Here is a 24,098-nt window from a genome sequence, read left to right as displayed (position 1 = left end):
GTGGCATGACATATTTAAAATTCTGAGAGAGAAAAATTTCCAACCAAGAATACTTTATCCAGCAAAACCCTCCTTCAAATTTGAGGGAAAGCTTAAAATTTTCGCAGACAAACAAACGCTGAGATATTTTGCTAATAGAAGACCTGCCCTACTTCAGATTCTAAAGGGAGCCCTAACAACAGAGAAACAAAGAAAGGAGAGAGAGAGAGATGGAGAAAGGTTCAGCACTAAAGAGATTCAATATTGGTTCATTAAAGGACAATGCAAGAGAGAGGGAAAAAATATATCTCACAAACATAAACCAAAGGATAGGATGGCCTATTCAAGAAATGCCTTCACAGTAATAACATTGAATGTAAATGGATTAAGCTCCCCAATTAAAAGATATAGATTGGCAGAATGGATCAAAAAATATGAACATCAATATGTTGCATACAAGAGACTCATCTTCGACACAGGGACACAAAGAAATTGAAAGTGAAAGGATGGAGAAGTTGTGGAGTTACACAACAATCAGACAGAAAATAAAGGATTCCCATATACCACCTGTTCTAGTTTGCTTATACTGCCGGAATGCAAAACACCAGAGATGGATTGGCTTTTATAAAAGGAGGCTTATTTGGTTGCACGGTTACAGTCTTAAGGCCATAAAGTGTCCAACGTACCACATCAGCAGTCAGGTACCTTCACTGAAGGATGGCCAATGGTGTCGGAAAACCTCTGTTAGCTGGGAAGGCATGTGGCTGGAGTCTGCTCCAAAGTTCTGGTTTCAAAATGGCTTTCTCCCAGGATGTTCCTCTCTAGGCTGTAGTTCCTCAAAAATGTCACTCTTAGTTTCACTTGGGATATTTGTCCTCTCTCAGCTTCTCTGGAGCAAGAGTCTGCTTTCAACGGCCATCTTCAAACTGTCTCTCATCTGCAGCTCCTGTGGTTTCTTCAAAGTGTCCCTCTTGGCTGTAGCTCCTCTTCAAAACTTCACTTACAGCTGCACTGAGTTCCTTCTGTTTGTCAGCTCATTTATATGGCTCCACTGATCAAGGCCCACCCTGAATGGGTGGGGCCACACCTCCATGGAAATTATCTCATCAGTGTTATCACCTACAGCTGGGTGGGCATATTTCCATGCAAACCCAAATGTTCCAACATAATCCCCACTAATATGTCTGCCCCACAAGATTGCATCAAAGAATATGGGTTTTTCTGGGGGACATAATACATTCAAACCAGCATACCACCCTATTATTAACACTTTGCATTGGTGTGGAACAATTTGTTACAATTGATAATAGCACATTTTTATAATTGTACTATTAACTATAGTCCAGGGTTTAACAGAGGGTTCACTGTTTGTGTAGTGTTGTTCCATAGTTCCTTTTTTATTTTTATACTGTTACCATTATTCAATTTGACATTTCCCCTTTTAACCACATTCAGCTACATATCTCAGTATTGTTAGTTATGTTCACAATGTTGTGCTACCATCACCACCATCCATTACCAAAATATTTCCAACATTCCAAATAGGAACCCTGTACATTTTAAACCTTAACTTTCCATTCCCTATCCCCATCTCAACCCCTGGTAATTTTTATTCAAGTTTAAAATATTTATGAGTTTGCTGATTCTAATGCTTCAAAGCAGTGAGATCATACAATATTTTCCTTTTGGGTCTGGCTTATTTCACTCAACATGATATCTTCAAAGTTCATCCATGTAGATGTGTGTATCAGGACTTCATTCCTTTTTACTGTTGAAGAATATTCCATTGTATGTATATATCACATTTTATTTATCCTTTCATCAGTTGATGTGGGCGATTTTCCCACATTTCCCCCTTTTTGTTTTCGTATGGAGAAGACTGAGCGAGCTGTTTCCTTTTGCATTAATTCGTAGATGGTTTGTCTCATGCATCTGAGGACTAAGCATAAACAAATTAATATAATGCAGATATAACAAATAATCCCCCCACAAACCCACTGACTATGCTCTTAACCCAATTTATAGGGTTAAGAGTTTGGATTCCATCAGAAATGCCTGCAAATGTTTCTGACGAGGACAAAACTTGCAGATTTGCTTGTTGCATTGCAAGCAAATCAGCTTGTAATTGATTAAGATCAATACTAAGATTTTCCTTATGTCCTAACAGGTGGTGTTTCACTGATTCCCACGACATGGCTAGCTGATTGTAAGCGTGGGGAGTGATACAAAAACTAGATGTATTCCAATCACATTTTAAATGCAGCTGCATGCGTATATTCTGGACTTACTCTCCCAGCAATAACACAGCATTTTCTAAATCCACCAGGCGATTATTTACATCGTCTATTCTCAACTGTTTTCCCATTGCCTGACTGGTGTTCTTATGCCATTGTTGTACAAATTCTGTTGTCTGAATACTCTGATGCAAGGCGGTCCCTGCCACCGCTGCCACTGTAGTTATTGCAATAATGCCTAAAATCAGCACAATTAGCATACCAATAAAGTGCTTGGTACGTTTGGTTATTTTTTGAAAAATAGTAAGCAGGAAATGCATGTCCAGAGAAGACTCCAACGGTCTTGACTGAGATACCGGCAGCCATATGCCTTTTCTCTGACATAGTACAAGAACTGTAATGTTGGTGTTCTAGTTTGCTATGCTGCAGAATGCAAAACACCAGAGATGGATAGGCTTTTATAAAATGGGGGTTTATTTCACTACACAGTTACAGTCTTAAGGCCACAAAACATCCAAGGTAACACATCAGTAATCGGGTACCTTCACTGGAGATGGCAAATGGCGTCCGGAAAACCTCTGTTAGCTGGGAAGGCACGTGGCTGGCATCTGCTCCAAAGTTCTGGTTTCAAAATGGCTTTCTCCCAGGACATTCCTCTCTAGCAAGCTTGCTCTTCTTCAAAATGTCACTCACAGCTGCACTCCGTTTCAGTCTCTTTGAGTCAGCATGTTTTATATGGCTCCACTGATCAAGGCCCACCCTGAATGGGTGGGGTCACACCTCCATAGGAGTACCCCACCCAAGTCACCACCCACAGCTGGGTGGGGCACATTCCAAGCAAATCTAACCAGCACCAAAACGTCTGTCCCACAAGACCACAATGATAATGGCATTTGGGGGACACAATACATTCAAACCGGCATAGTTGGTACTACTCAAAGTAGAATTCAAACAAGTATATAAATGGCAGCTTTTATTAGCTGTGCAAACTACCTCCTGACTGGACATATTGATAAATTACTAACCCAAAAGACATCTGGGTCATGAACACAAGCTTGTACGGTAAAATTGAGGAAAGACATGAATTCTAATGAATAATCTGTGTGGTGGTGATGGGTGCCATTTCATAACTTGCTCCAAGCTCAAGGGAATTTTCCAAATGGTATCTTGAGGGGGGCTTGCACCTAGCGTGGGCCATGGTGGGACCATGCCTGTACCATGCCAAATAAGGGGATGTGGTGAATTATTGACAATACTAATATGATTATATTGGCTGATATGCCATTTTAGTTTTTCATGTGCTGAGCAGGACTCATTCGTACCACTGCAATTCTGAACCGCATACCCCTTAGGGGACCAGTCAGTGACTATTCCATAGGAATCATTCAATAGTAGTACACTATTAGTCCCTCGACATGTTTCCCAATAAATTCTGTCTAAAGCTGGGGACCATAAATGATGGACAGTACAAATAGGTCTGTCATCCGGGGGAGTATTATTGACAGATTCTGTATACCAACAACTTTTGGCTGACAATAGATGCAACTGGGCGTGAGACACATTTCCATGCTTAGGTGTTACAGCTAGCCATGCTTGGTGCGTGAAGTTAAGACAGTGTGACCTGTGTCCTATACATAGAGGGAAAAAATTGAACCCCAAGGTATAGTTAAATTCTTTTCCTTCTTCTTTCTTATGTTGGGGTAACTGTGCATCCTCAGGCCCTGGGAGCCAGGCAGTATCATTGATATATATGGGGGGGAGGTACTTCTGTCCACTCTACTGGTCTTAACATTGGTGGGTTTGGCACATAGGTCCAATAAGTATAGTTGGCTGCCAGGCCACAAGGCAAACTTACCATCACAGTAATGATAAAGAATACAGCCAGAGTGAGGTGAGGAGCAGTCAGAGGCAAACTTTCTCTTTCTAACTGCTTTTCTGCCTCTTGGCACAACCACTTCACCTGCCCTCAGGTTGGTGGAGAGCGTGGCTTAAGGGGGAGAGGATCCTCACCCTCTGGGTCCACCGGATCATCATCATCATTCTCCTCCTCATCCTCCGTCTGGAGAGGCTGTAAAACTGACTCAATCAAGGTCCAAGTGGACCAAATAGTGACTGACAAAGGACACCCTGTATATGCAATTTCTTCAACTCTACCCACCTTATCCTAATCACTAGATTCCAGGGAGCCAACAGAAGAAAACCAAGAGCAATATTTTCTACAATTTGCAAGAGCTCTAGAATACAAGATTCACTAGCCTTAGCACCACCAGCTTTCAAGAGCTGATGGAGGAGACAGACATAAGGTCGATACTTGGTCGTGCTGCTCCATTTCCCTTGGTAACCCTGCATTACAAAATATTCGGGAGTGTCCTTACCTATGAGGATGTAGAAGGCCTTCAAATTCCACCCGAGGTCCTGCGCCGATATTGTAACCATGAAGTCGCTCACTGCGAGCCTTCTCCCAGGCTACTCGTGCCCCACGTTGGGCGCCAATTGTAGTCGGGAGGCAACACAGAACATAAGAAACAAAACAACAGCTGCAGCAAAGATGGGAGCAGGGGACTCAAAGCCTAGTTGGCAAAGCGTGCCTCCGCTTCTTCCACATCATATTTATTAGCTTCATTTTATCACAGGAAATAGGGGAGTAAGGAACAGGCCGGAGAAGGCAAGATAGCTAACTTAGCAAGATAGGGAAGTCAGGGACAGGCCACTCAAAACTTGCATGCTTCTTGCATAAACAAAGCGGGTGCTGCCCTGGGCGGTGTTCTGTCCTGGCAGGACTTGGTGTTCCAATGTCCGCACCCTTGAATATGTCAAGGACGCATTTCAAGCTCAGGCCATTTTCCCACAGGTACCCATGGCTGTTGATAATGGACTCACACAAGGTTGCCAAATGTGCAATTCCCACCCAGAGTTCTCTGCTTTCCTTTATCAAGGCAGCAAGTCCATGGGGTAAAAATTCTTGGAAATTGTTCCAGTTTGCTAATGCTGCCCTTTTGCAAAATACCAGAAATGGATTGGCTTTTATAAAGGGGGTTTATTTGGTTACAAAGTTACAGTTGTAAGGCCATAAAATGTCCAAAGTAATGCATCAACAATTGAGTACTGGAAGATGACTAATGGCGTCCGGAAAACCTCTGTTAGCTGGGAAGGCACGTGGCTGGCGTCTGCTCCATGGCTGGCGTCTGCTCCAAAGTTCTGGTTTCAAAATGGCTTTCTCCCAGGACGTTCCTCTCCAGGCCACAGCTCCTCAAAGAGGTCACTCTTAGTTGCCCTTGGGGTGTTTGTCCTCTCAGCTTCTCCAGAGCAAAAGTCTGCTTTCAAAGGCCATCTCCAAAATGGCGTTGTAAGCTGAAGCTCCTCTCTCAGCTCCTGTGCGTTTCGTCACCTACAGTTGACAAAAAGTCAAGCAAACACACCCGCCTTTTGCTTCCCGTGCAAGGGCTGGAAACCGGGTCAGCCCCAGGGCAGAATCCTCAAGGTTCCTGCCTGGAACCCCAGGGCTGCCGGATGCGGGAGACTGCCGAGGCCGCCCACCGCGTTGTCTATGGGAGGAAGGAGGGATTTGGGGTGAGGCTAGTGTTTGGGGACGAGGAGTCCGGGTGCTGGGGATTCGGTTTTATCTGCAGCTCTAGGTGTGTCTGTCCCCTAGGCTGCTCCGCAATCCGCGGGGCTGAAAAGAGGGACTCCGATTCCCGGGGCTGCGGGGACAGGTGTGTATAAGTGTGCTTGGGCGTGCTCGAAGCGCTGTACCCTCGTGAGATCCGTCGTGGGATTCCCGGCTCCACCACGACGATAAAAGCCAGGGCTGCAGGTGGAGTGTGGTGGGGCCATAGGCGAGACCCAGGTTCCAAGACATCTGGAGTTCTTACTCCAAACGACCAAACCATGGCTTTCGATCGCTTCTATCCCAAGGGACGGGTGGAAGCAGGCGTTTCTGTCCTCAGCCGTGCCCCACACCCCGCGGGCTGGATCGATGTCCCTCCCAGACACGTTGGAAGAGTCCCGGGCCGCACTCGCGCCCACATCTGGCCGTCTAGGAGCGGCTGAGAAGTCCCTGGTTCTTCCGCTCTCTGAGCTAAGAAGGCTGTGGTCGGGAAATCCGAACCGGGAAATCATTTTAAGGTTCAACACAGTTCTGCTAAGGCCTCAGCTTGAGTGTTGGGCTACGGGATCTGGCGGCCCCGTTCTGACTGCGGTCAGCGCGTCCCTGTCCTGTCCCTGCCCAATCCGCTCTGGGCACAGAAAACCACTAAAAAGGTGAAAATGAGATTCCGCTAAACATTGACCGCGTGCGGGGCGACCCCACCCGCTCCCGACCTGACCCGGGCGGGCCCAGCTCTGGGAAACGGGAAGAACCTTGTCTTTCCCTGCTCTCCCCGGCCGCTGGGCTTCAGCCCCGTCCCGGATTGCTTCTTATTTCTCCAGGTCTCTTTCCTTTCTATGCTCTTGTTCGTTTCACTGAGAATCTGTCAATTTCAATCGCGTTGAGGTTAAAAATCTGAACTGACGAATACCTATTACTCGCCATCACCTCCGAGTCGGGTTCCTGATGAGCCCAGAGGCGCTGCTGCCTGTGAACCTGTGTGGGGTGTGCGGGGCCTGCGGGCGCTCGTGGGCCGTGAGCTACCTTTAGTGTTTGTGTTAACCCGCTGGCTTCTCGCGGTCCCCGCCGCGGAGGTTGTACTCGGCGGGTAACGGTGTAGGGTCACGCTGTGGTGACCATGGGCACCCAACCCACAACGGAGACCAACGCTCCTGTCCCCACCCCATCCCACCCCGCGCTCTACTTAAGAGGGAGACGGCTGGCGGGGGAAGGGGCATTTTCCCGAAGCTCCAGAAATAACTGCACATTTTGGAGAAGGGTCGCGCCCCCTTCCCGGCCTCACCTAGTCTGGGCCGCTGCCCCGACATCTCCCCCACCCAGTCTTCTTAAGCACCACTCCCCCGCTCCCCGCCGCCTCCCCGCCCGGGGGATCCTAGCGGAGGGAGAGATGCCAGCGCGGTGGAGTCATGCCGCTGGCTTGGGCACCATTGGCTCATGCCTGGAACACGCAGCGGCGAGCAAGCACATCTGGCGGTAGGCCCAGGCGGCTCCAGCCAGATAGGCAGTGAAGGGGCCGGCATGTGTGTCGGAGAGTGCTAGGCAGGGAGAACGCGCCTCGGCTGGCTCCTCCCAGGACTTGCATCATCAGTCGGGTCTCTCCACCCCACCCCGCCATGGCCCCTCCTCCACCCCGCCTTCCTTGGCTCAATTTAGTAATTCTGGTTCTCTAGGGGAAACTATTAATAGCATAACGTCAGCCTGGGACTCGTAACCCGGAGTAAATGGGCGTTCTGCCAGGCCAAGGGCTATAAAAGAGGTGATGCAAGGCGCTCTGAGCCATAGTCGCACGCAGCGGGGCGCGCACGTTTCAGCTCTCTTGCCGCGCCGCCGCCAGAGCGGACCCACCAGCCAGTCAGTGCGCAGGACGGGCGTCCTCCGCTTTCGCCCGCCGGCTGGACGGACAGCCAGCCCGCCCCCGCCCGCCTTGCGGACCCTGGCCGCCCCGAGCGGAGACTGGAGGTGAGTGAGCGCGGCAAGGGAGGCTCGCTTTCATTCCTTTGCGCCATTCTCGTAACCAGTCCCCCGACCCCTACGTCCACCCTCTGACCCGCGCCTCCAGCCTCCGGTTTCGGAGGAACTCTGGCTGACTTTCTCCTAGCCACCGCTGCTTCTCAGAGCTTCAGAGTTTCTCGAAAAGTGAAAGAACTTTGTCTTTTGGCTTGGAGTGCGAAAGTTCCTGGCGACGGAGAGGGCGGGTGCCGGCTCCGCAGCCGGTCTCCGAGCGCCGCTTCTTTCGACCCTTGGCGTTCGCTTAACCGGCTGGTTGCTAGCTTAGGGAGGTGGGTGTGCGGGTGTAGCTGAGGATCCTCGGATTGCCGTCCGACTCCATCCCTCGCTTAGTGTCGGGGCGCCTCCGCTCCGGAGCCAGTCCTTTCCCGGCTCAGAGAGGGGCTTGGAGGCCAGGGGTTCGCGGAAGCGCTGTCCCAGGCGCGGAACGAAATGAACCGGGAAGGGGTGAGCGCTGGGGGTCGCCGTGCGCATCTCGGAGCGCTGGGCTGCAGGACCCACTCTGGGAGCCTGGAGAGAAAGTTAGTTGGGATAAGTTTAGAGGTGGCGAGCGCTCCTGTCGCCGTCCGGCGGCGGAAGGCGGAGAGGACTCCCGGTACGGCTTGTGTCGGGCTCCTGGGCCCAGGCCTTCTCATCCCAAGTCTCTCGCATGCTTTTCTCTCGTACCTCACTCTCGCTCTGGCGGGTTCGCGTATTTCTCTGCTTTGTGCCCTCTGAGACCAACCGTGGGGGAAACGGTGCGGAGCCAGTTGTTCAAGTAATTCAGGGAATGGCTTTATGGTCTAGCGGCCAGGGCCCTGAGAACGTATACTGCGCTTGATGTCCTCGAGCCTCAGTATTTCCTCCTGGGAAATGTGGGTACATATACACTGCCGGCCCCCTCTGCCTGTCTGCGAGACGATGTGATGTTGGGCCGGATAACTAACTAAGGTCCTTTCTAGGTGAAGATTTTCAGATTCTAGAGTGGTGTAATGGAAAGAAGAGGGACAGGTGAGGGAACTAGAATTAGGGGGTCTCTATCTGATGACACTGACCAGCCTCCAAAGCACAGGGGGAAAGGGTACTTGTCTCTAGGGCATCTCTTCCCTTCTCAACTTTATTTCCATTAGATTGGTTCCCCACCCATCTCCTCCTCCCTTTCCCCATCCTCCGTTTCCCTTTCTCATCTACCTAATTCTTTTCCTCTTAACCATTTTCTTTTCTTCCCTAATTTTATTGCCTAAATCACATATGCTTCCTTTCAAATAAAGATGTGCTGAGTCCTTGAAGAAGCCAGAAAACAAAACAAAACAAAACTTGGAGCTGGAAAATCTGGGTATTCTCCCAGTGCACCTTAATTCAGTGTGGGTGGAAGGCACATCCTGTGTTTGGGGCCTCTGTCTCCCCAACTTAAAATGAAGGTGAAGTTGATATTACTGTCTCCCTTGTTTTGCATTTACTATTTGTTGTATAATAGTGCTCCAATGTATACGCTCTTACTTTGATGTGATCTTAGACAAAGGCAGGGCTGGGGGTGGGGGGCAGTTGTTCTCTGGATGGTTTTACAGATAGCACAAAAGGTAGCACCCCAGGCCCACAGCAGCATAAGATACAGCACCCATCACTTGTGGCATCTGTGGGAGTCTTAGGGCCCTTCCTTTCATAACCCCACTCATCGCTTCCCTTTCTTTTTTCTTTTTTTTTTTTTTAATTGCTCAATAGTTATTTTAATTTTTCCTGTCATTTTTTTAATCTTCATTTTATTGAGATATACTCATATACCACGCAGTCATACAAAACAAATCGTACTTTCGATTGTTCACAGTACCATTGCATAGTTGTACATTCATCACCCAAATCAATCCCTGACACCTTCATTAGCACACACACAAGAATAACAAGAATAATAATTAGAGTGAAAAAGAGCAATTGAAGTAAAAAAGAACACTGGGTACCTTTGTCTGTTTGTTTCCTTCCCCTATTTTTCTACTCATCCATCCATAAACTAGACAAAGTGGAGTGTGGTCCTTATGGCTTTCCCAATCCCATTGTCACCCCTCATAAGCTACATTTTTATACAACTGTCTTCGAGATTCATGGGTTCTGGGTTGTAGTTCTGATAGTTTCAGGTATCCACCACCAGCTACCCCAATTCTTTGGAACCTAAAAAGGGTTGTCTAAAGTGTGCGTAAGAGTGCCCACCAGAGTGACCTCTCGGCTCCTTTTGGAATTCTCTCTGCCACTGAAGCTTATTTCATTTCCTTTCACATCCCCCTTTTGGTCAAGAAGATGTTCTCCGTCCCACGATGCCAGGTCTACATTCCTCCCAGGGAGTCATATTCCACGTTGCCAGGGAGATTCACTCCCCTGGGTGTCTGATCCCACGTAGGGGGGAGGGCAGTGATTTCACCTTTCAAGTTGGCTTAGCTAGAGAGAGACGGGCTACATCTGAGCAACAAAGAGGCATTCGGAAGGAGGCTCTTAGGCACAACCATAGGGAGGCCTAGCCTCTCCTTTGCAAGTAACCGTCTTCCCAAGGGTAAAACCTGTGGTAGAGGGCTCAACCCATCAAACCACCAGTCCCCTATGTCTGTGGTCATGTTAGCAACCATGGAGGTGGGGTAGGCGAATATCCCTGCATTCTCCACAGGCTCCTCAAGGGGGCACTGCATCTTTTTTTTTTCCTTGTTTTTTTTTTTTTTTTTTTTTTAACTTTCCCTTCTTTTTTAAATCAACTGTATGAAAAAAAAGTTAAAAAGAAAACAAACATACAATAAAAGAACATTTTCAAAGAGACCATAACAAGGGAGTAAGAAAAAGACAACTAACCTAAGATAACTGCTTAACTTCCAACATTGTTCCTACTTTACCCCAAGAAAGTTACCTAATATAGCAACATTTCTGTGAACTTGCTCCTACTATATCCATCAGAAATTAACAGACCATAGTCATTCCTGGGCATCCCCAGAAAGTTAAATAGCTTATCTGTTCTTCTTGGATTATTGTTCCCCCTTCCTTAATTGCTCTCTATTGCTAGTTCCCCTACAATCTACATTATAAACCATTTGTTTTACATTTTTCAAAGTTCACATTAGTGGTAGCATATAATATTTCTCTTTTTGTGCCTGGCTTATTTCGCTTAGCATTATGTCTCCAAGGTTCATCCAGGTTGTCATATGTTTCACGAGATCATTCCTTCTTACTGCCGCGTAGTATTCCATCGTGTGTATATACCACATTTTATTTATCCACTCATCTGTTGAAGGACATTTGGGTTGTTTCCATCTTTTGGCAATTGTGAATAATGCTGCTATCAACATTGGCGTGCAGATATCTGTTCGTGTCACTGCTTTCCGACCTTCCGGGTATATACCGAGAAGTGCAATCGCTGGGTCGAATGGTAACTCTATATCTAGTTTTCTAAGGAACTGCCAGACTGACTTCCAGAGTGGCTGAACCATTATACAGTCCCACCAACAATGAATAAGAGTTCCAATTTCTCCACATCCCCTCCAGCATTTGTAGTTTCCTGTTTGTTTAATGGCAGCCATTCTAACCGGTGTTAGATGGTATCTCATTGTGGTCTTAATTTGCATTTCTCTAATAGCTAGTGAAGCTGAACATTTTTTTCATGTGTTTCTTGGCCATTTGTATTTCCTCTTCAGAGAACTGTCTTTTCATATCTTTTGCCCATTTTATAATTGGGCTGTCTGTACTATTGTCATTGAGTTGTAGGATTTCTTTATATATGCAAGATATCAGTCTTTTGTCAGATACATAGTTTCCAAAATTTTTTTCCCATTGAGTTGGCTGCCTCTTTACCTTTTTGAGAAATTCCTTTGAGGTGCAGAAACTTCTAAGCTTGAGGAGTTCCCATTTATCTATTTTCTCTTTTGTTGCTTGTGCTTTGGGTTGTAAGGTCTAGGAAGTGGCCGCCTAATACAAGGTCTTGAAAATGTTTTTCCTACATTATCTTCTAGGAGTTTTATGGTACTTTCTTTTATATTGAGATCTGTGGTCCATTTTGAGTTAATTTTTGTGTAGGGGGTGAGGTAGGGGTCCTCCTTTCATTCTTTTGGATATGGATATCCAACTCTCCCAGCCCCATTTGTTGAAAAGACCATTATGACTCAGTTCAGTGACTTTGGGGGCCTTATCAAAGATCAGTCGGCCATAGATCTGAGGGTCTATCTCCGAATTCTCAATTCGATTCCATTGATCTATATGTCTATCTTTGTGCCAGTACCATGCTGTTTTGGTAACTGTGGCTTTATAATAAGCTTCAAAGTCAGGGAGTGTAAGTCCTCCCACTTCGTTTTTCTTTTTTTAGAGTGTCTTTAGCAATTCGAGGCATCTTCCCTTTCCAAATAAATTTGATAACTAGCTTTTCCAAGTCTGCAAAGTAGGTTGTTGGAATTTTGATTGGGATTGCATTGAATCTGTAGATGAGTTTGGGTAGAATTGACATCTTAATGACATTTAGTCTTCCTATCCATGAACATGGAATATTTTTCCATCTTTTAAGGTCCCCTTCTATTTCTTTTAGTAGAGTTATGTAGTTTTCTTTGTATAGGTCTTTTACATCTTTGGTTAAGTTTATTCCTAGGTACTTGATTTTTTTAGTTGCTATTGAAAATGGTATCTTTTTCTTGAGTGTCTCTTCAGTTTGTTCATTTCTAGCATATAGAAACATTACTGACTTATGTGCATTAAACCTTGTATCCCGCTACTTTGCTAAATTTGTTTATTAGCTCTAGTAGCTGTATCGTCGATTTCTCAGGGTTTTTCTAGATATAAGATCATATCATCTGCAAACAATGACAGTTTTACTTCTTCTTTTCCAATTTGGATGCCTTTTATTTCTTTGTCTTGCCGGATTGCCCTGGCTAGCACTTCCAGCACAATGTTGAATAACAGTGGTGATAGCGGGCATCCTTGTCTTGTTCCTGATCTTAGAGGGAAGGCTTTCAGTCTCTCTCCTTTGAGTACTATGCTGGCTGTGGGTTTTTCATATATGCTCTTTATCATGTTGAGGAAGTTTCCTTCAATTCCTACCTTTTGAAGTGTTTTTATCAAAAAGGGATGTTGGATTTTGTCAAATGCTTTTTCAGCATCTATTGAGATGATCAATTGATTTTTTCCCTTTTGACTTGTTAATGTGTTGTAATACATTGATTGATTTTCTTATGTTGAACCATCCTTGCATGCCTGGAATAAACCCCACTTGGTCATGGTGTATGATTTTTTTAATGTGTCTTTGGATTCGATTTGCAAGTATTTTGTTGAGGATTTTTGCCTCTATATTCATTAGGGAGATTGGCCGGTAGTTTTCCTTTTTTGTAACATCTTTGCCTGGTTTTGGTATTAGATTGATGTTAGCTTCATAAAATGAGTTAGGTAGTGTTCCATTTCCTTCAATGTTTTGAAAGAGTTTGAGTAAGATTGGTGTCAGTTCTTTCTGGAAAGTTTGGTAGAATTCCCCTGTGAAGCCATCTGGCCCTGGGCATTTATTTGTGGGAAGATTTTTGATGACTGATTGGATCTCTTTGCTTGTGATGGGTTGGTTGAGGTCTTCTATTTCTTCTCTGGTCAGTCTAGGTTGTTCATATGTTTCCAGGAAATTGTCCATTTCCTCTACATTATCCAGTTTGTTGCCATACAGTTGTTCATAGTATCCTCTTATAATTTTTTTAATTTCTTCAGGATCTGCAGTTATGTCACCTTTTTCATTCATTATTTTGTTTATATGTGTCTTCTCTCTTTTTGATTTTGTCAGTCTAGCTAGGGGCTTGTCAATCTTGTTGATCTTCTCAAAGAACCAACTTTTGGTGATATTTATCCTCTGTTGCTTTTTTGTTCTCTCTGTCATTTATTTCTGCTTTAATCCTTGTTATTTCTTTTCTTGTACTTGGTTTAGGATTGGTTTGCTGTTCATTTTCTAGCTTCTTCAGTTGATCCATTAGTTCTTTGATTTTGGCTCTTTCTTCCTTTTTAATATATGCGTTTAGTGCTATAAATTTCCCCCTTAGCACTGCTTTTGCTGCATCCCATAGGTTTTGGTATGTTGTGTTCTCATTTTCATTCGTCTCTATATATTTAGCAATTTCTCTTGCTATTTCTTCTTTAACCCATTGATTGTTTAGGAGTGTGTTGTTTAACCTCCAGGTATTTGTGAATTTTCTAAGTCTCTGATGGTTATTGACTTCTAATTGTATTCCATTGTGGTCAGAGAATGTGCTTTGAATAATTTCAATCTTTTTAAATTTATTGAGGCTTGTTTTATGTCCCAGCATATGATCTATTCTGGAGAAAGTTCCGTGAGCACTAGAAAAGTATGTGTATCCTGGTGATTTGGGATGTAATGTCCTGTATATGTCTGTTAAATCTAATTCATTTATCAGATTGTTTAGGTTTTCAATTTCCTTATTGGTCTTCTGTCTGGTTGATCTATCTATAGGAGAGAGTGATGTGTTGAAGTCTCCCACAATTATTGTGGAAATATCAATTGCTTCCTTTAGTTTTGCCAGTGTTTCTCTCATGTATTTTGTGGCACCTTGGTTGGGTGCATAGACATTTACGATTGTTATTTCTTCTTGCTGAATTGCCCCTTTTATTAGTACGTAGTGGCCTTCTTTGTCTCTCAAAACATCCCTGCATTTGAAGTCTATTTTATCTGAGATTAATATTGCTACACCTGCTTTCTTTTGGCTGTAGCTTGCATGAAATATTTTTTTCCATCCTTTCACTTTCAGTTTCTTTGTGTCCCTGTGTCTAAGATGAGTCTCTTGTATGCAACATATTGATGGTTCATTTTTTTTGATCCATTCTGCGAATCTGTATCTTTTAATTGGGGAGTTTAATCCATTTACATTCAACGTTATAACCGTGAAGGCATTTCTTGAATCAGCCATCTTATCCTTTGGTTTATGTTTGTCATATTTTTCCCCTCTGTCTATTAATATCCTTTATTGTACCCATACCGAATCTCTTTAGTACTGAACCTTTCTCCAAGTCTCTCTGTCCTTTGTTTCTCTGTCTGTAGGGCTCCCTTTAGTATCTCCAGTAGGGCAGGTCTCTTGTTAGCAAATTCTCTTAGCATTTGTTTGTCTGTGAAAAATTTAAGCTCTCCCTCAAATTTGAAGGAGAGCTTTGCTGGATAAAGTATTCTTGGCTGGAAATTTTTCTCACTCAGAATTTTAAATATATCGTGCCACTGCCTTCTTGCCTCCATGGTGGCTGCTGAGTAGTCACTACTTAGTCTTATGCTGTTTCCTTTGTATGTGGTGAATTGCTTTTCTCTTGCTGCTTTCAGAACTTGCTCCTTCTCTTCTGTGTTTGATAGTGTGATCAGTATATGTCTCGGAGTGGGTTTATTTGGATTTATTCTATTTGGAGTTCGCTGAGCATTTATGATTTGTGTATTTATGTTGTTTAGAAGATTTGGGAAGTTTTCCCCAACAATTTCTTTGAATACTCTTCCTAGACCTTTACCCTTTTCTTCCCCTTCTGGGACACCAATGAGTCTTATATTTCGACGTTTCATATTATCTATCATATCCCTGAGGTCCATTTCGATTTTTTTCAATTTTTTTCCCCATTCTTTCTTTTATGCTTTCATTTTCCATTCTGTCATCTTCGAGGTCACTGATTCATTGTTCAACTTCCTCTAGTCTTGTACTATGAGTGTCCAGAATCTTTTTAATTTGGTCAACAGTTTCTTTAATTTCCATAAGATCATCCATTTTTTTTATTTAGTCTTGCAATGTCTTCTTTATGCTCTTCTAGGGTCTTCTTGATTTCCTTTATCTCCCGTACTATGGTCTCATTGTTCATCTTTAGTTCTTTGAGTAGCTGCTCTAGGTGCTGTGTCTCTTCTGGTCTTTTGATTTGGGTGCTTGGGCTTGGGTTATCCATATCGTCTGGTTTTTTTCATATGCTTTATAATTTTCTGTTGTTTTTGGCCTCGTGGCATTTGCTGAACTTGATAGGGTTCTTTTAGGATTTGTAGACCAATTGAAGTACTTATCTCTAATTTATCAGATCTACAGCTTCGTGGAGTACACTTTCTCTAACTAACCAGCAGGTGGCGTCCACGAACCACCTGTTCTCCACAAGCCAGTTCTCCCCTGCTTAGCCTTTTTGGTGAGTGGGGGGAGTGAGTCTTGTGGGGTCCAATTGGTGTACCAAGCTTGCGTGTGTAGTTGGTGTTGCCTGCCCTGTATATGGGGCATGTTTCTGGGCAGTCAGGGAGGGGGGGGTGGCTCTAACAATCAAATCTCCCTGGTGATCCTAGAGTTTTAAAGCTGCTGCAATAGTCTAATCCTTCAGTTCAGTCCTGCCACAGTTTGTCTCTGCCACTGACCCACAAGTCCTTGGTATTGGCGTATGGCTCCTGAGACTTGCAAGTGGGCCCCTCTTCCAGGCTGTGCACCCCGGGTCCTCTGTTGAGGGATGGCTGTGCTATGTCACAGGTGAGTGCCGTCACCCCAGGGCAGTTCTGGGCTGCTGGGCTGTGTAGGGAGGCTCCCAGTCTGCTGAAATGATGGCTGAATGGGGCTTTGTTAATTCACACTGCTCTACCTTCCCAACTCTGGGACAATCAGCTGATGTTGCAGGGAAGGCTAATGTCCACGCCCAGTTTTGTGGTGTGTGCCTGTTATTTGAAGCACTTCCGTCACACTGGGCTGTCTGGGGCAGTTCTGGGCTATGGGGCTGGTGATGGGCAGGAGTGTTTCCTGTCCACCAGGATGATGGCTGTGAGCGGACACCCCCCTTTTCTTGGGAAGTTGTGGTGTTTAGTGAATTTTCTCAGCCACTGGATTATTGCATTTTGTCTCAGAGCTCTCCTAGTTCTGCTCTTGACTTGACCTGCCCAAATAGCAAGTCTTTGAAGCTTTCTGTATTGGGCTTCTTAGAGTAATTGTTTTAGAAAAAGAAAAAAGGATTAAAAAAACAAACAAACAAACAAAAAAATGGGCCCTCCTCAGAGATCCAATGGGTTATTGAAATGCTAAGAGACAAAGCAACCAGGGCCATTAAGGAAAGGTCCACAGGGCAGAGAGATCAGCTTTTCTTCGGGATTTGCATATGCGCCTCAGGGCCTTTCCCCTTTCTGTGTTCACCAGAACTCCAAAAATCCTCCGCTTTTATTTTGGAGTTTTTCGTGTTGTTTTTTTTCTATGCCTGTCTCCTCTCTGCTGGGCTGGCTGCTCTCAGATTCTCTGGTGTCTGGTCTCAGTCTATCTATGGTTGGAGTTTGGATCAGTAGAATGAGTTTCCGATAAGGGCTCCCACTGCAGTTCTCCCTTCTCCTTCCCGGAGCTGACAGCCCCTCCTCCCACGGGACTGATCCTGGCAGGGAGGGGCGCGGGTCCCCTGGCCGCAAAAACTTACAGATTTCGCTGATCTCAGCAGTTCCACGTTTTCATGAGTGTTGTATGAAGTATGCCCAAAGTCAGATTGCTCTGTGGTGTCCAGTCCACGCAGTTCCTGGCTTTCTACCTACTTTCCTGGAGGAGTAACTAAAACATACAGCTCACCAGTCTGCCATCTTGCCCCGCCTCCCTCATCGCTTCCCTTTCATCCATTATTTACTTCCCTCTCTCTCCATGGTCCCTTTCTTCTATCCACCTCCTTCCTCCATCTTAGTCCTCCTACAAAAGCTTCCTGTGTGGTGGGCACCAGGTGAGTAGGGCTGTGAACCCTCATCTACCGGACCAGTGGATCTGTTCTCTGGTTGCCTTGTTGGTGGATCCCTTGCGGTGTTGGGTCCCTGTTAGTGGAGTGAAAAGAGAGACAGGTAGTTAGTTGGTCAGCAGCTTCGCCTGGGCTGGGCCACTCAGCAGCTTTCCGGCCTGGGCCAATTCACTACCTGCCTCAGCCTCGGTTTACTCAGTTACAAATTGAGCAGCTGGCCTACATGGCTTTAATGTTGGGTGTTCTATGATTCCCATTGATAGAAACCATGATCCCTTCCTTTTAAAATTGGCTGAGCATGGTACAGGGTCATTGGCTTCACGTGTTGCTCAGCCAGGGGAGGAGGAAGGCTGTAGCTGGGAGACTAGAGACTTTTCAAGGGAGAAATGGTTTCCTGTGTGAGAAAGGGATTCTCTCTCAAGTACTTAACACCAGTGGAGACATGCTCTTGCCAGCAAATGGTGGAGAGGAATTAACCTGGTGTGTCAGGAATCTGGGAGACAATCAAAGAGCAAAAGAAGCTGTGAATCGACCTGAGTTTCTTGATGGTCCCAGTTAATTCCTGACTAATGGGACTCAAATTCATTGACACAAAAGAATGAATTCTGAAATGGAGAATGGCTACCTGGTATGCGTGTAATTCCACCTTCACAAAACTCCTGTGATCAACACGACAGCCGTGGGAGGGAATTGGGCCAGGCAGTGTGGATTGAGGCCACATTTGCATATATGCTCACCAGCCAAAACTAACAGCCCTTGTGGGTTCTGAATAGCCTAAAACATCAACCCTCATAAACTTCAATTAGGCCTTTTATCCATGTCACTGAATATTTTAAGAACCTGTTTCATTCAAAGTGAGGATGGCATGAAATACAAAAGCAAAACAGCCTTGTGTGCTGATGGAACTTTCCTCTTGGGGTGGGAGCTCTGGTGATGGAGGTTGCAGGGGCCCTGATCCCATGCCACAGATACACCTGAAGCAGTTTGGGTTTTGATGTGTCTTTCAGCAAAACGATGCTTCAACACCCAGGCCAGGTCTCTGCCTCAGAAGTCAGTGCTTCTGCCATCATCCCCTGCCTTTCCCCTCCTGGGTCACTGGTGTTGGAGGATTTTGCAAACCTGACACCTTTTGTCAAGGAAGAACTGAGGCTCGCCATCCAGAGCAAGCACCTTTGCCACCGGATGTCCTCTACACTGGAGTCGGTCACTGTTAGCGACAGGCCCTCGAGATGGCAGTCATGAAAGCTGAGGTAGGTCTACCACCGGTGTCCATTCTCTCAGCACATGTTGACTGCCCACCTGCCATGTGCCAGGCATGTGATAGGTAGGGGGGAATCTCGTGAATAAAACAAACTAAATCACCACCCTCAGGGAGCTTACCTTCTACCGGGAGAAGGTAAGTAAACACATGATATGGGAGACCAATGCACAGGAGAAAAGTAAAGCAGGGAAGGGGGACAGGGATAGTGGGGTAGGGGTGAGGCTGTAGTTGAATTTAGGAAGTCAGGGAAGGATTCACTGCTAGGGTGACCTTTGATCTAAGTAGAGAGAGGGAAGGAGCTAGGTGGGTTTCTGGCATAAGATCAAAAACAAGGGCACTGAGGTGGGGGTGTGGTTGGTGCACATGAAGGGCAGCAGGTGGGCTGGTGAGCCATGTGGCCAGGGTGTGGTATGGGGTGGGCAGCCAAGTAAGAGTGAGGTCCTGGGTGGGTGGGGTCAGATTATGCTGAGTCTTATAGACTTGTAAAGATGCAACCCTTTACTCAGGGTGGGACAGGAAGCCAGTGGAGGGTTGTGGAGCAGAACAGTTGACATGATCCACCTTATATTTTTAACAGATTGACCCGGCTGGCATGTTGAGAGTGTACAGAGAGACCACCGCGGTGACCCAGGAGGAAGACAAGAGGGCTTTGAATCAGGGTGGGAGCAGTGGGGGTGCTGAGAAGGGACTGGATTCTGATCTCTTTCTAGCTGGTTTACCAATAGATTGGATGTGGGGTATGAGAGACAGAGAGGACTCAAGGGTGACTCCAGAGTTTTTGCCTGAGCAGCTGTAAGGATGGAGTGCCCATTTGCAGCTGAGGCTGGGGAGACTGTCAGGGGTTGGGTGGGGGCAGGCACAGGAATTCCATCCTAATACATTTATTCAGCACCTCAGGAGAGGTGACCAGGAGGCAGCTGGGAGAAGTGAGTTTGGAGATCCGAGGAAAGTCATGGCTAGATGTACTATGGTAACTTAATTAAATCTCTGAGTGCATATGTTATGGAGATCCCTGGACAACCCCTTCAGAAAATCACCTCAGTAACTGGACTGTATCTAGGCTTAACTTATCCAGGTGGCCACCACTGCTCCTCCCATGGAGTTTGATTCTATTGTTACTCTCCCAACTTTACAGGTAAAGAAACAGGCATACTAATTTCCTACAGGGGCAGAGCTAATAGGTGATGGAGGTGGTATTTGAATGCAAACCTAGCAGACTCTAAGACCCTATTCTAAACGGCTATGTATCAAACTCCACAGGTTTTTTTTTTTTTTTGGACTTATCAGATTGGAAATTTATTTTTTTTTATTCAATTTCATTGAGATATATTCACATATCATGCAGTCATACAAAGTGTACATTCAGTTGTTCATGGTACCATTATATAGTTGTGCATTCATCACCAAAATTAATTTTTGAACATTTTCATTGTCACACACACAAAAATAATAAGAATTAAAGTAAAAAAGAACACTGGGCGCCTCCCCCCCCCGCCATTTTTCTACTCATCCATTCATACACTGGACAAAGTGGAGTGTGGTCCACATGGCTTTCCCAATCACATTGTCACCCCTCATTAGCTACATTTTTATACAGTCGTCTTCAAGATTCATGGGTTCTGGTTGTAGTTTGATAGTTCCAGGTATTTACTGCTAGCTATTCCAATTCATTAGAACTTAAAAAGGGCTGTCTGTATTGTGCATGAGAGTGCCCACCAGAGTGACCTCTCGGCTCCTTTTGGAATCTCTCAGCCACTGAAGCTGATTTCATTTCCTTTCACATCCCCCTTTTGGTCAAGATGTTCTCCATCCCACGATGCTGCGTCTAGATTCCTCCCCAGGAGTCATATTCCATGTTGCCAGGGAGATTTATTCCCCTGGGTGTCAGATCCATGTAGAGGGAAGGGCAGTGATTTCACCTGCCAAGTTGGCTTAGCTTGAGAGAGAGGGCCACATCTGAGCAACAAAAAGGCATTCAGGAGGAGACTGTTAGGCATGATTACAAGCAGGCCTAGCCTCTCCTTTCAGCAACAACCCAAGGCAACCCCTTCAGACAATCTCTTCAGTAACTGGGCTGGATCTAGGCTTAAATTATCCAGGTGACCACCTCTGCTCCTCCCATTGAGTTTGATTCTATTGTTACTCTTCCAAATTTACAGGTAAAGAAACTGGAGTACTGATTTCCTCTAGGGGCAGAACTAATAGGTGGTGGATGCAATATTTGAATGCAGGCCTAGCAGACTCTAAAGCCCTGTTCAAAACTGCTACGCATCAAACTCAATGGGTTCTTATGATAATAGTGAAGAACGTAGACAGCATGTTGCCTAGGAGAAGCAACTTTTAATGTTACTATTATTAGAGGATTTACAGAAGGATGGGGTAAGGGCCATGCCTGCCATTTCTAGGCGATTCAATAAAATAGAACCATGAACTAATGGTTCAATCTTGTTCCATCATCTTGCACTCCTATAGCCTTTGTTCAGTTGCTGGATCTGTTGAAAATGGGGGACAAAAAAAAAAAATGAACCTGCACAAAATTTTCCCAATTTATTTTGTCACTGACCTGTACGCCTCCCTGGTAGGGTGAGCCTGTCCTCTGTGGGGGCAATGGAGTGTTTGGGGGAAGGGGGAAGGACGGTCGTTCTTTCCTGAGGGGACAGCTGTGGGGATGAGGACAAAGGGGTATGTGACACTGACAGCTCACAAAGGGCCGCAGAGGATAAATATGGCTGTGCAGGGGTGAACGCTGAGAGGTTACTCCTCCTCACCAGGACTGCAGTAGACCTCCTTCTCAGGAGCCCACTGTACATGGCTACAACCTGGAAGAGATTTGGTCTGAACTCCAGACTTCCTACAGCTTCTCTGGCTCCCAGCAACACTCTGTGCTCTCACCCCCACCCTTGCCTCTGGGAGGCTCTGAGGCATAAAGGAGGCCTGTGGGGTGGGTCAGGGATGAGAGACCTGCTGGAAGTCGCCTCTGTGACCTGAAGCACTGATGAGCCCTCAAGTGACAACTAGGTCAAGGAAGACCCAGCGACCCCCCTTGCCAGCACTGCTGTTGCAACACAAGCTTGCCATGAAGAGCAACTATCTGATATCCTATTACATGGTGCAGAGCGGCTCTGCCATGGGCATGATCAACACCACCAGGGGGAAACTGCAGCACCAGCAGCCCAGGCGGGAGTATATGTTCAAGTACACCCTGATCTTTGAGAGCAACTTCATCTAGATCACCAAAAGGTGATCGTGACGTCTTCAGCAGGCACCAGCCCCATGCTCTCCCTCCCAGACTTCATGCTCCTGGCCCAACTGGCCACCAGCTGCGAAGAGCACGCCGCCTGGGGTACTAAGGGGAGAGGCCACAGGGCCAGCAAGGCTTTACAGCTCACCAGGCTCCTGCCCTTGAAGTTTATAAGAACTCTGTTCATGATTAAGAGAAACAGCAGCCACGCCTGAAGTATTCCACTGGCTATTCTTGCAACCTGCAGCTGTGTCCCCCTCTAGATTCCCGGGAAGACCTCTTTACCTACTGGAAAAAAGCTACTATATCTCCTGCCACCATCACTGGACAGTAACAGCAGTACCCACTCCATTCCCGCTGGGGACATGATATGCATGCCTGTGTTTGAGGAACAGGACAGGAGGAGCACAGCAAGTGAGGATTTCCTTATAAAGGGGGACCAGGAGCCTCCACATGGTGTCTGAGGTGTCTGGGGCCTCCTCGGCTGCTGTCCCTTAGTGGGGAGGGGATCAAATATGCCTCCCAGAAACCCACTAGCAGGCCTGACGTGTCCACCCCCAAACCTGCACAGCCTGTGAAAGTGACTGCTCTGGGGCAGTAGCAGGGGTGGCAGCAAAGGGCACCACAGCAGGCGCCGTGAGTATGACAGCAGCTAAGATCGCAGATTCTGATCACATCAGTGTGGCAATAGCAGGAGCAGCTGCCAAGGGCCCAGAAAGAAGCAGAAGCAGTGTGCCCTCAAATAGCGTTAAGGTGGCCTTGGGAGGAGCTGGAAGGAAGACCCCCGAGTGTACATCTAGCACATCGGTTTCCTCCACTCTCTCTCCAGAGAGCAGTATGAGTGTGGCAATACCAGGAGCAGCATCTGCTAGGAAGACTGTGGCAGAAAGAGCTCAAGACTCAACAGCGGGACCTCCTGTCTTGACTTTGGCGAGTGAAGACCACAAGGCTAGACAGGCAAGCCAGCAAGTCTCCCATCCAATGTCAAGGCCCAGAAGGGAAAAAGGGAAAGAGTGAACGAAGGAAAAAGAGGAGAGATGTCAGAAGGAACAGTTCCGGCCACCAAAGGACAGGTGAAAGTTGTCGCAAGTCAAAGGCACTCAAGATAGGCCAAAAATCCTGGGGGCTGTCCATGGCCTATACTAGAGAAAATAAAAAGGAAAAAAAGCCATGGCAGCCAGGGGGCAGTAGGCGCATTTCCACTCACAAATGCAGCTGAAACAAGCCCACAAAGGAGTCTAGGACATGGGCAAATCAGGGAGGAGCCTCTCCACAGCTATTTCGGGCTCTATGGACAAGAGACCCAGCAGGATCAGCTCTTCACTGAGGAACGTCAGTGTGAACCTTACTACAAAATCAGCAGCCTCGCCCCACGGTAGAGAAGCACATATCTCGTCTAAGATGGTGGAGAGGAGCAGCATGAAGGCCTTGCTGGAGACAGCAGAGTGACCAGGCGGTGATAATCAGTGCTTTGACATCTGAGAGAGTGGAGTCAGTGACATTTAAAGCCCATTAGTTAGCCAGAGCCAGAAGGTGCAAAGAGGACCAGGGCTCATGGGAGAGACAGGCTTCAAGAAAAGCAACCCAATGTATTATGGAACTCACATAATTGTCTGTCTTTTGTGTATTTGTTACGGAGAACCAAGGACAACCCCTTCAGACAGACTCTCTCCTCAGGGACTTGGCTGAATCTAGGCTCCAATTTTCCAGGTGGCCACCTCCGCTCCTCCCATTTAGTTTGATTCTATTGTTACTCCCCCCACTTTACAGGTAAAGAACTGAGGCTGTACAGCTTTCCTCCGTGGGCAGAATTAATAGGTGGTGGAGGCGGTATTTGAATGCCTGTTCTAAATGGCTACATAACAAACTCTGGGTTCTTATGATAATAGTGAAGAACATTATGTTGCCTAGGAGAAGCCACTTTTAATGTTATTATTATTAGAGTTTATGGAAGGAAGGTGTAAGGGCTAAGCCTGCCAATTCTAGGCGATTCAATAAAATTGAACCATGAACTCAAATGGTTCAAATTTGTCCCTAAAATTGAACCATGAACTCAAATGGTTCAAATTTGTCCCATCATCTTGCACTCTTACA

General features: G+C 46.0%; 2 long non-coding RNA genes across 2 annotated transcripts; one reads left to right on the top strand and one right to left on the bottom strand.

Moving 5' to 3' along the window:
• Positions 1–1,332: 1,332 nt before the first annotated feature.
• LOC119526092 lies at positions 1,333–17,243 on the bottom strand. The gene is made up of 3 exons (XR_005215110.1): positions 17,200–17,243; positions 4,589–4,679; positions 1,333–1,918 (listed from the first exon to the last, which is right to left on the bottom strand). It is a non-coding gene; the product is annotated as an uncharacterized LOC119526092 (long non-coding RNA).
• Positions 7,502–20,037, top strand: LOC119526091. The gene is made up of 3 exons (XR_005215109.1): positions 7,502–7,779; positions 18,510–18,752; positions 19,341–20,037. It is a non-coding gene; the product is annotated as an uncharacterized LOC119526091 (long non-coding RNA).
• The last annotated feature ends 4,061 nt before the right edge of the window (positions 20,038–24,098 follow it).

This window comes from Choloepus didactylus, chromosome 2 (genome assembly GCF_015220235.1).
Source record: "Choloepus didactylus isolate mChoDid1 chromosome 2, mChoDid1.pri, whole genome shotgun sequence".
NCBI lineage: Eukaryota > Metazoa > Chordata > Mammalia > Pilosa > Megalonychidae > Choloepus > Choloepus didactylus.
This window is presented reverse-complemented; position numbering and strand designations above follow the sequence as displayed.